Source organism: Vanessa tameamea, chromosome 20 (assembly GCF_037043105.1).
Source record: "Vanessa tameamea isolate UH-Manoa-2023 chromosome 20, ilVanTame1 primary haplotype, whole genome shotgun sequence".
NCBI classification, from domain to species: Eukaryota; Metazoa; Arthropoda; class Insecta; order Lepidoptera; family Nymphalidae; genus Vanessa; species Vanessa tameamea.
The window spans coordinates 677,829-691,036 of record NC_087328.1 but is presented as its reverse complement, the minus strand read 5'-3'; positions in this window follow the sequence as shown (position 1 = coordinate 691,036).

Sequence of the window (13,208 nt, the reverse complement as noted above, 5' to 3'; positions counted from 1 at the left end):
TATAATAAGAGTATATATATATATATACAAATTTTAGATTTAACTATCAACATAAAAAGAAAAACTCTTGTATTTTTCAGGCTAGGAAAGTAGAATAGTTGAAATTCTCAGAAATAGTAGGGATACTATATATGCATCTATTATACATATAAACATACCTCTTGAATCATTTGAACTCTTGATGAAAATCGCATTACAATCCGTTGTGTAGTTTAAAAGGTCTAAGCGTTTAAAATGAATAACTACAAGGGTAAGTACGTTTTAACTTATGTTTCAATAAGTTATTTAATATATCTTAAAGAATTTTAAGAAATAAAACATACTGTTATAAAGTTTTTAAATCAATATCAATGAATTAAAATATCCCGTATTTACGCTAAGAAAATCCACGCCCGTCGATCTAGAAGATTTAATTTTCAGACTTACGTTAACTTAAATATATTTATTATCTTTATCTTTGATGACCTCCGTGGTCGAGGAGTGTGTACACCGATTTTTCATGGGTCACTTCGAGGTCCAGGGTTCGATTCCCGGCCGAGTCGATGTAGAAAAAGTTCATTAGTTTTCTATGTTGTCTTGGGTCTGGGTGTTTGTGGTACCGTCGTTACTTCTGATTTTACATAACACAAGTGCTTTAGCTACTCACATTGGGATCAGAGTAATGTATGTGATGTTGTCCAATATATATTTATTATTATTTATTATTATCTGTGTCTACTAATAAAAGGTTTGCTATCATTATTTAGCTAACAAACTACCATAAGTGTATACGGCAACAAAATATGAAAGTTGAATGTTCTCCAAATATAAAAAGTTCAAGAACCACTTGCGTAGAATTTCGGCAGAATACAAATACCACCCATCTAAAACTGTGAGTTTGTATGTTGCAGTGTATATATCAAAGTTACTAACACCCGTATGGTGACATGATTACAAGCCAGAGTTGTTATCAGACAGGTAACTGGTTGTTAGTTTGCTAAATTCATTTGTTCTTGCTCACAGACTGCACCCCAAATAAATGACAGAAAATATTGTATTTCGTATCGGATAGGTACTAGTCAATTTTGCTGAATTGTGCGAGGATGTGTGCCCAAACACAGGTGCATTCTCTTTACTCGTATGTAAAACACAGGTGTATTCTCCATAGTCCGTGGCGCAATCCGACATGAAAACGATCAAGCGCAGGAATTTTTTAACTCCGGGCAGTTTCTTGACAAAAAATCTCAATCCGATTCGCGACTTGAACCAGTACTTCGGAATGGATAAGTTAGCTCTACTATAGCTAACAGCGTTGAACTTAAAGATATTAAGTTAATTAAAGTTATTAGATGTCGTTACGAAAAATAAAACTAAATCTGACTATTTCGTAAAAGCGGACTTACCGAAAGTTAAATCGTTTCAAGTATTCACTGCAGTTGATCGTCGAGGTTGATAGTGATCTCATCGTCTCTGGACCTCTTGCCCCATCCAGATGAGAACGTCAGCTGCCCTTCTGAAACCGCAAACAGATTAACAGCAACGAGGAGCAGGCACAGCGCTGCACGTTTGATAAAACGCCTTAAGTCAACCATTGCTTCTAACGGATGAGCTCAGAATGCTCTATTAAGAAAAAATACCCTTCTTTTATATCCGTGACGATTTATTCTTAAAAATTTGGACACAAACTATATTGCCCTATATGGCATTGCAATAAGAGTCAGTGTGCCTTATCGCGGGAATATCTTAGATTGTCTGTTTTTAATTTCAGCACAAGAGTCAAGTGAAATCGTACTTGTTGGAGAAAATTAATTGTCTTTTCTTTCTTTCTGTTCATTTCATACAATCATTAGTAGGATCGCTTCTTGTTTGTTTACAGATTCATCTGGACCTTGAGTCCCAGACCAGCGTTACGATCATTACCTTTGCCTCATTTATTAACAAATAATTTTGTGTTTTCTGACACTATCTCCCTGTCTATATAATTTAATAAGTGGCATACATCTACAAACTAATTATTAAAGGGTTATAATTCGACGACCTCCGTAATCGAGTATTGTGTACACCGGGTTTCATGGGTACGCCACTCTGAGTTCCCGAATTCGATTCCCGGCCGAGTCGATGTAGAAAAAGTTCATTAGTTTTCTATATTGTCTTGGATCTGAGTGTTTGTGGTACCGTCGTTACTTCTGATTTTCCATAACACAAGCTACTTACATTGGGATCAGAGTAATGTATGTGATGTTGTCCAATATTTATTTATTTATTTATAATTATACGAGTGGAGCCAATTGGTTATCTTACTTCTACCAACAAAAACGAGAATTTGTTAAAAATCCAAGTATTTTTATTCAAAATATTTATTTCGCTATTGTTCATTATCCTACTACCAAGTAGGTTGTACTTTGTTTTCACAATTTTTCCCTCGCTATCCATACTTGGATGTAACCAGGTTGTTGAAGGGTAAGCACGACTCCACAGAGGAGAATCAATGCCCTACGCAAGTAAAGATCTAGGAAAGAAAAAGAAAATAATTTATATATCGTTTTATAGACTGTGTGCAACACTAGAATTAACGTGAAATCGTGTTTTTTTCATTTCACATTATTATATGTACTCATAATTACTTTTACGTTTTCGTAATCAGACAAAGTCTGGTTGGAAAGTCGCGATGGAAACTGCTGAACAGGATTTACAAAGAAAATAACGGAATACTTAGTCTGGCAATTTTAGAATGTAAGAAAGGCTTTAAGAGTTGTCTTAATAATTGTTACCGAAAAAAACTTGAAAATTATTGTCATGTTTAAATAAAGAACTATAAATTTTTAAAAGTTAAGAGAATTTAAGTAATGTGTGTTAATCTCGGTTTAACCAAAACAGTTATCATTAGACGTCGTACATACAGTAACAACGTAATTAAAATGCGACATTTCCTCAAATGTACATAAAAGTAATGGACAGTAATCAAAGCTTTTAAGATAACGAAATATATAAAACCATTGAACAACACAATCGAACGGATTAAGCCTAAAAGTTCCTAATGTAAAGACTTGTTAAATGTATACAGTTGGTTGTGAACATAAACAAAAAAGAAATCTAAATATTATTTTAACGCGTAACATATCCCTGCTCTGTCATTTGTTTATTAAAAACCAAAGAGGCCATACACATAAGAATTAATTTTCTTCTTATAATTGACTGAACAAATTAAAGTTCGAAAGGCTTCGCTCTCGTATCTCGAGTATAAAAGGACATTCTTCGGACACTGGAGCATCACAAGCAGCTGAGCTTCCAACGACTATATTTGCAACACATTTTCAAAACACACACAAACAAAATGAACAAGGTTTTGTTTTACGTCTTCCTTGTCGCGTGCTTCTGTGTTGCGACCCAGGCGCAGTTAACTTTCACGTCCAGTTGGGGGGGCAAGAGATCCACGGGCCCTATGATGTGCAGGAGCGATGAGGCAGTCGCTGCCATATTCAGAATGATCCAGGTATATTTTTTTTATTGTGATATGGGTTATCGCTCTGTCCATAATTAAAAATAAAAATGTTTTATTAAAACAAAAACAGATCTAAATATAAATTATAATAATTTAATAAATATTACAATATATTCAATATGAAACATTTATATATTTTTTAAATCAAATTACAATTTATTTAAAGATATTATATTTCCTTAGAGATTGATAAGAAGAATTAAAAACGATATTTCTTTTTCAGAATGAAGCCGAAAGATTGATCCTCTGCCAAAAACCTTGAAGTGTTGAAAATGTATAACATTTATTTAAGACTACGGCATTCATTATTGTTTTTATACGGACTAATATTATTTCATGTAACACATTTATTAAATTTTAATTGTTATTCGATCAAATAAAATATATTATACAAATAAATATTTTTAAGAAACATTATCGTTTAATATTTATCCCTAATTATATAATAAGTCAAAAGAAAAATATGTTATAAACAATAAAATTACGAGGTATCTACTTTTTTTTATACGGGTGATAAAAAAAAAATGATAATGGTAATACAATACTATGCCTAATTTTATAAATTATTAAAATTGAGCCATCGACTTTTTAAAGTCAAATAATTAATACATTAAACAATTTGCAAGTTTTGTAGTAACTGTAATTACTTAACTTCCCATTAAAAAAGGAGTAAATAATCAATGGAATATATATGTATATAATGTGCTTTATAACAATATAAAAACAATTAAGTTATTTTTAAATTTCTAATGAATTTTCTGGTGGTTCGATTTAAAGATTTCCTGCAATTACTTGAGTGATTTTTTTACTTTTTTCAATTAAATTTATTAGGTAATAATATTTTATTTAACATTTTTAGGGCTATCACAATTTACAAAATCCATTAAATATATATTTGCTAAAATACGTCATAATTCGAATACATATGAGTATAACTTACCAAGTATTATAATAGTAAGTATGCCATTTTCTTTAAATTAACAGATTTCGCTATCATTTTAACCTTACAATTAATACGTTAGCTCCATGTCTCTAGATATGTCTATAGATAACATTATATAGGGTTTCACACTAAATCTAAATAATCCTTATTCAAGAGTGTCGCTGTTTATTTTAGTAAGTATTCCGGTGTGCTGGGTGCATCGGCGAGTACCACATAAAACTTCATGCGGAGGAAACTCCTTAGAGCGTATTTACAGAGAAAAAAAGATTAAAAATATCTGCGGAATCTTATAGAAACGTATATCATATCACAGGAAGATGGTTTTAACTTATAGAAGTTAATACTCGTTTAAGTTTGATGTATTAAGTTTACCTTCACTCACAAATAGTTAACTCAAGTGGCCCACTAATAGTAAATAAAATACACGACACCAGGTTTTCAATTAATGTGTCTCGAAGGCAAGCATCTCGAAATTGTTTTTATATATGTAAGCTTTGTGTTCACATTCGAGTGTTGGCAGTTTAGTCGAAGAAGGGCGTCTCAGTAAAAAACATATCATATTTTTTAATGACAAGTGTCAGTTAATTTAAATATTTATTTAAGATTCAGTTATAAACGTATTTTTTTATTAATTAGTGTTCATTTAGAGTGGAAAGGACAATTCCAGTTCTCTTTTAAATAAGTAAATAGAGCATGAACATTGCAATTGTCGATTCTCTGTTTTAGGTTTGTATTAGTCAGTCATTAGTATTAGTATTGTAAAATTCATTTGTTATTAACAAAATTAAACTCTGTTTTAGATGAATCAAATTGTATAATGCTTTGACAAACCCATGACATTATATATATATCGAACAAAATACGGTATGAGAAATACATCATCATCCATGGTTTCTCAGGTTTTAAATTTTATTAAGCATCCATGGATGTGTAACATGCATGCAAGCCCCCTGTTGATCAGGAAACTTAATACGGTGGGATAGGTCAAAAGAAAACTTTAATTTCATAACTTAACTGATGAGGGTACAATATGTTTATATATGGCAACTTTGTAGTTTTATTTTAATGATAAGTAGGCAACCTATGTTTCCTCAATTCATCTAGTATATAACGAAGGAGTTAGGCGTCAACTCGTTATCAGACATGGTGATATTCAAATCAAATCAAATCAAATCAAAAATCTTTATTCAATATAGAAGTGTTTACACTTGCTTATTGATAGTCAAAAATCTACCACCGGTTCGGAATTTAGCACCTCGGACCTGAGAAGAACCGGCGAAAGAAACTCAGCGGGATATATATATTTTTTTTTTCCATTTTGCATGTACAATAATAATTATATTTTAGTTATTTGAAACAGCCTGGAGGCGATCATTTCATTCCCAAGGTGTGCAGTCAACTAAAAAGTCATTAGTGTTGTAATATCCTTTAGCACACAAACGCTCTTTAACGATTCTTTTGAATTTTATAATTGAATAATTTTGAACGTTTTCTGGGATCCTGTTGTAAAAACGTATACATTGCCCCAAAAAAGAGTTACTAACCCTGTGTAATCGGGTACTTGGAGTAACAAGTTTATTCTTGTTCCTAGTGTTAATAGAATGTACGTCACAATTTCTGGAAAAATCGTTTATGTTTTTGCGTACATACATAACATTATCAAAAACAAATTAAGAAGCGACAGTCATTATTTTAATTTCTTTAAATTTATCTCTTAACGAATCTTTTGGGCCCAGGTTATAAATTGCACGAATAGCCCTCTTCTGCAGTACAAAAATAGTATTAATGTCAGCTGCATTACCCCAGAGTAGGATGCCATACGACATTATACTGTGGAAATAACTGAAGTACACAAGGCGAGCCGTATCCACATCAGTCAAAAGTCTAATTTTTTTTACCGCATAGGCTGCAGAGCTGAGTCTATTCGCCAACTTATTTATATGGGGGCCCCATTGGAGCTTAGAGTCTATTGTCATACCAAGGAACTCTGTTGATTCTAAAACATCTAATGCTTCCCCGTTTAAGCGTACACTCGTTTTGACACATCTTACATTGGGAGTAGTGAATTTAATACATTTAGTCTTTTTACTATTTAACATTAAATTATTAACACTAAACCAATTTACTATTTCAGAGAGAGTATTGTTCACATCGTCATATATTGAAAGACGTCTTTTTATTTTAAAAATTAAAGAAGTATCATCAGCAAACAATACTATCTCGAGTTTATCACCTAGGAGATGTGGCAGGTCATTTATATAAACAAGGAAGAGGAATGGTCCAAGAATTGATCCTTGAGGGACCCCCACAGTAACTGGAGACCCGGGAGATCTCTTTCCATTTACATCAACCCTCTGAATCCGATTGCTCAGATACGAAATCAGAAGACTGAGTGCAGTGTCCCTAATTCCATAATGACGTAGCTTCCTGACCAAAGTTTCGTGTTGCACGCAATCGAAGGCCTTAGATAAATCACAAAATATCCCTAAGTCTAGTCGTTCACGTTGCTAATATATTTTCGATATTCACATCTACTATGTCACTTTTCGGTTGTCACGTGCTCTTCTACGTCATACTGACGTTGCCGTACGATATGTACGATATGTACGATAAAAAATAAATAAATCCTAATCAAGCTTTTTGAGGATTCGACATAGGTATATATATCTTGTACCGTATCTTAGACTATACTCGTAGTTATGTACGTTCTTTAAGGCGTATATTTCGATATGCGATAAAAACTTTGGCAGAATAAGTAAATGTTACAATGGAGAAAACGTGTAGAAACAGATCAATTCCTCTCCAAATTCCAAAGATGAAATTATAAAATACGACATTTTTCTCTTAATAAAGACAATAAAAATCGTATTTACTAACATAACAATGATGAACATTAAGGCCTAAGCTATACACAAACAAAAAATTAAAAAGAAAGGGCGAAGACATTTGCAATAAGAGAGGAAGATTGGGATCGCTTGTTCGCTTCAGCTTTTTCTATAGCGGCTGCAGCTCTTAACTTTGTTCCTCTGATATGAGATGGGGCTAGCGTGTCAACACGTGACTCACGCTAGGGCTTGTCCTCTTTCCCAGGGAACCAGTGTCAGGTCATCATTGCCATAATCATCACTAATTCCACGGACCTCAATAAGAGCAGAATATTTAGAAAACCGTGGCGGAAAAGCCTACTAGTAATCTGAAAGAGTTCACCTTTTAGCCGGGTTCCCAGTTGGAGATCTATTGATAAGCAAAAATATTCACTGTCTAAAAGTGTCCCAAGATTTTAGGGGGTATCGTATGCTACCACTGACCCGACACTTTAGGTGATAAGGCTATGCTAGAGCTCTGGCAAGGTTTATTACAACAGCCTAGAGGCGAACATCTCATTCCCAAGGTGTGCAATCAACTAAGAAGTCATTATAAGCACACAAACGCCCTTTAACGATTCTTTTAAATTTAACAATTGTTTTTTACTGATATACTCTGTGATTAAAATGGCGGAAAAAAGTAACTACTGAGTTGCCGGTTCTTCTAGTGAGAATCTACTTGGCGAACCAGTGATAACTTTATATTGAATTCATGTAAAGTACTTTACACTGTAACGTGACGATTTTAAGGTGCTTTTATGAGCCTACTTGAATGAAGAACATTTTGATTTAATGTGATAGCTTTACATAGTACACCAACCCGCATTGGAGCAGCGTGGTGGAATATGCTCTAAACCTTCTCCTCAAGAGGAGAGGAGGCCTTTAGCCCAGCAGTGGGAAATTTATAGGCTGCTAATGCTAAAAAAATATTTACGAAATTTATTTAAAGTCGAAATAAATTAATGTATTAAGAAGGATCATTATAAAAGATATTTTTTCTTAAAAATATTTATTTAATGTGATTATTTTCATAACTAGGTAAAATTACAATTTGAATAAATGCGTTACATAAAATTATATTTGTCCGTATAAAAACAATATTGAATGCCGTAGTCTTATATAAATATTATTATATTTTCAATACTTCAAGGTTTTTGGCAGAGGATCAATCTCTCGGCTTCGTTCTGAAAAAGGAATATAGTTTTTAATTCTTCAATCTCTAAGAAAATTAATATCGTTACGTAAATTAATTATTATAAATTATATTTAAATCTAATAATATTTTTATAAAACATTGTTAGTTTTAATTGTGGACAGTGCAACATAAAAAATAGACCTGGATCATTCTGAATATAGCAGCGACTGCCTCATCGCTCCTGCACATCATAGGCCCCGTGGATCTCTTGCCCCCCCAACTGGACGTAAAAGTTAACTGCGCCTGGATCGCAACACAGAAGCACGCGACAAGGAAGACGTAAAACAAAACCTTGTGCATTTTGTTTGTGTGTGTTTTGAAACTGTGTTTCAAATGTAGTCGTTGGAAGCTCAGCTGCTTGTGATGTTCCAGTGCGTAAAGATTGTCCTTTTATACTCCAGAGACGAGAGCGAAGCCCTTCGAATTTCAATTAATTCAGTCAATTATAAGAAGAAAATAAATTGCTATTTGCTTCGTATATGTTATTGCTGTATATATGTTACTTTTGATACTTTTGGAAGCACATATTTGAACGGCCAATTTTAAATGCTTTCAATTGTTTTTACTTTTCAAAGAACATTGTTAAATAAGGCTTATTAATCGGTTAAAGCTAAGTATACGATAAAAAAGCGTAGAGTTGGTCGTTGAATTTTCAATTGTATCGTGTTAAAATACGTTGTTAGGAATATCACAATCAGTAAAAGGTTGTAAAGGTGTCTGTATCTAAAACTTAAAAACTTGTCCTTGATAAGTTAGTTTTACTTGGTGGTAGGGTTACTCATTTATTCTATCACCAAGGGGCAATACTTAGTGTTTTGTGTTCCTAGGATAAAGATAAGTGAGCCAGTGTAACTACGGGCATAAAGGTCATAACATTATAGTTCCCAAGGCTAGTGACGCATTGGCTTCAAATAACTGAAGGCACGCTAATATCTAAACGATACATAAAGAAGAACCTTTATGTGCCGTTAAAAGCCGGCGAGTATTAAATATTAAATCCAGTGGGCAACCTCTTAGCAGTTTCATCGTCATAATTCGAGTCGGCGCATCGAGTGGGAAGGATCTAGCATTTTTACAGCTAGCCGTAAAAATATTTGTATGTATATGTTAAATGCGCTTATGTGTGTGATTGACGTCTAACAAAAATACATAAGTGACTGTATACCAGTGCATATGAAGGTGCTAGTAAGATAGTGTAAAACCTATTTCAGTGACAGGAACATTTTACTAAGTGATTCTCTTAAGCAGATGTTTGTTGCTCTGACGTCAACGTAACTGATATTACTAACGCAAACATTATCTATATGACAACCAACGCTTTTACTGAGCTCGTCGATCAGCGGAATAATGTCAAACTCAACTCAAAGTCAAATGCCTTTTTTAATATAAAAGCATTATATTTACTTATTGATAGTCAAATTAAACACTAACACCGGTTCGGAAACGAAAATACCCTGGTTGAGAAGAACCGACGAAAGATTTTTTTTGTCAATTTTGTTATTTACATATATACTTACAATATGAAAAGAAATAGCCAGGAGGCGATCATTTCATTCCCAAGGTGTGCTATCAAACATAAACTCACTAATTGAATAACAAAAAACAAAACAAACCTTACTGATTGAAATTAAATTATTTTTCGCCCACAATCGTACCTTAATTTATTTTTTTAATTTGGTAACAGATGCATTTTGAAAGCTTTCTGAGATCCTGTTGTAGAACACACACACACGTATACATTGCCTCATGAAAGAGCTACTGACTCTATGCAGTCGAGTAACAGAAGTAGTTTATGTTTTTTCTTTGTACCGATGTTATGAGAATCACATTTTCTCATAAAATCATTAATATTTTTCCGTATATTACAAAATATATATTGACAAGCAACAGTCAATATCTTGATTTCTTTAAATTTATACCTCAATGATTCTTTAGCTCCTAGGTTATAGATTGCACGAATAGCCCTGTTCTGTAGGACAAATATAGTATGGATAGCGACTGCGTTACCCCAGAGCATAATACCGTAAGACATTATACTGTGAAAGTAACTTAAATATACTAGGCGTGCCGTATCAACATCGGTAAATAATCTCATTTTTTGACCGCAAATGCCGCAGAGCTCAGTCTACTCGCCAATCCGTTAACATGGGCATTGCAACTTGACACCAACGCTAAAGGTAAGAAATTCAGTTGACTCAGCTAGGATCCATCGATTCCCCATTGATAAGTACATCAGCTTTTACATTTTGCACATTCGGTGTACTAAATTTTACAATCTTCGTTTTTTTTATTATTTAGCCTAAGATTATTTACGTTACTTACTATATCAGAGATAGTATTGTTTACATCGTCATACTCTGCCTGCTTTGAATTCATTTTAAAAACAAAGGAGGTGTCATCAACATACAATACTATATCATGTTTGTTCCCAACAAGAAAGAGCAAATCATTTATGTATATGAGGAATAGAACAAGTCCAAGAATTGATCCTAGAGGGTCCCCCGTACCAATTGAGACCCCAGTAGACCTTTTTCCTTTAACGTCAACCCTCTGAATTCTATTGTTAAGATAAAACAGTCAAAAGGTCGAGCGCACATTCTCTAATTCCGTAGTGATAGAGTTTTCTGACCAGAGTTTCATGTTGAACACAAACAAAGACTTTGCATAAGTCACAGAAAACCCCTAAAGCATCCTGTGAGTCCTCCCGGGTTTCATAGATATTCCTTATAAGCTCGATACCAGCGTCGGTAGTCGAGCGACCCCACGTAAATTCAAATTGTTTTCTATGAAGCAGATTATGTCTGTTAGTGTGTGCTAATAATTTATTATTTTTTTTTTTTTTATAATTTTGCTGAGGGTAGGTCGTATTGAAATTGGCCTGCAGTTGTTGGGGTGTGATGAACTACCAGATTTAAATATTGGAATGTCAATGGCCAAATGGAAAAGCCTTCGAGATTACTTTCTTGTCTTACACCAAACTGTAGTGCATATTTGAATAAATAGTACCCCATTTTTCATATAATTATAGAGAAAGACAAGATATTTATGATTTCAGTGGGGTAGCCCAAGAAAAACCGATTTTTTATGTATGAAATATATAATTATAATAAATAGTTTTAGATGTTAGGATAATAATAAAATTTATTTGAAATTTTCAAAAAATAAAATATTGAAATGTCATAATGTTCTCGGTAATCCGACAAACGTTTTGCAGAGCAGTGTCGGACTATCGAAATTGTCGGATAAGGGTAAGACCCCCTAATAGTACGGGATTTTTACAAAAGAGTACATCTTAATCCGACAAATTACAAATCCGGTTCTATAGGTGTGTTACTCTCTAAAGTATAAAGAAGTGATAGCTATCACATGTAGTCAAATTCAAACTAAGCAATCAGAATCAAAACAAAAAACGCGTCGAGCACAATAGTGGTGGCGCACAGGTTGTAACCTGCTCTATGATGCATTATCTACATAAGCAAAGATTGTCAAAAAAATATTCGATAATAATAGAAGTATAATTATAAGGGGGGGGCGGATTATCGGGAGTTCACTGTATCGGTATTTCTTACCATTACTAGTTTCTCATTTTATATGTACATGTGTAAATAATCAAATAACTTAAAAAAATGCTATATTAAGGTACAGCATATTTTTATTAGGGATAAATATAACACGAAATTTGTCGTTAAAAATATTTATTTATTTAATAGATTTTCATGGATCCAATAAATATAAATACAATTTGATAAATGAGATACATTAAATAATATTTGTCCGTATAAAAACAACAATGAATGCCGTAGTCTTATATTAATATTATACATTTTCCATACTTCAAGGTTTCTGACAGAGGATCAATCTCTCGGCTTCGTTCTGAAAAAGAAATATCGTTTTTAATTCTTCTTATCAATCACTAAGAAAATATAATATCTTTAAATAAATTGTAGTTTGATTTAAAAAAAATAATAATGTTTTATATTGAATATATTGTAATATTTATTAAATTGTTATAATTTATATTTAGATCTGTTTCTGTTTTAATAAAACATTGTTAGTTTTAATTATGGGCAGAGCGATAACCCATATCACAATAAAAAAAAATATACCTGGATCATTCTGAATATGGCAGCGACTGCCTCATCGCTCCTGCACATCATAGGCCCCGTGGATCTCTTGCCCCCCCAACTGGACGTGAAAGTTAACTGCGCCTGGGTCGCAACACAGAAGCACGCTATAAGGAAGACGTAAAACAAAACCTTATGCATTTTGTGTGTGTTTTGAACCTGTGTTGCAAATGTAGTCGTTGCAAACTCAGCTGCTTGTGATGCTCCAGTGTCCGAAAAATGTCCTTTTATATTCCAGATACGAGAGCGAAGCCCTTCGAATTTTAATTTGTTCAGTCAATTGTGAGTCGCAAATGAATTGCTATTCGGTACGTATATGCTATTGCTGTATATATGTATGTTACTTTCAATACTTTTTAGTACATATTTGCACTGCTTTTCTAATGGTTGCTACGGAAAATGGGCTCAGAGGAAAACTTTGGAGGTAGGGCTTTGTGCAAGCCCGTCTGGGTAGGTACCATATACTCATCATCACCAAGTACTCTATAACCAAGCAGCAACACTTAGTATGGTTTAGTTCTGATTTGAAGGATGAGTGAGCCAGTGTAACTAAAAGCACAGGAGACATAATATCTTAGTTCACAAGGTCGGTGGCGTATTA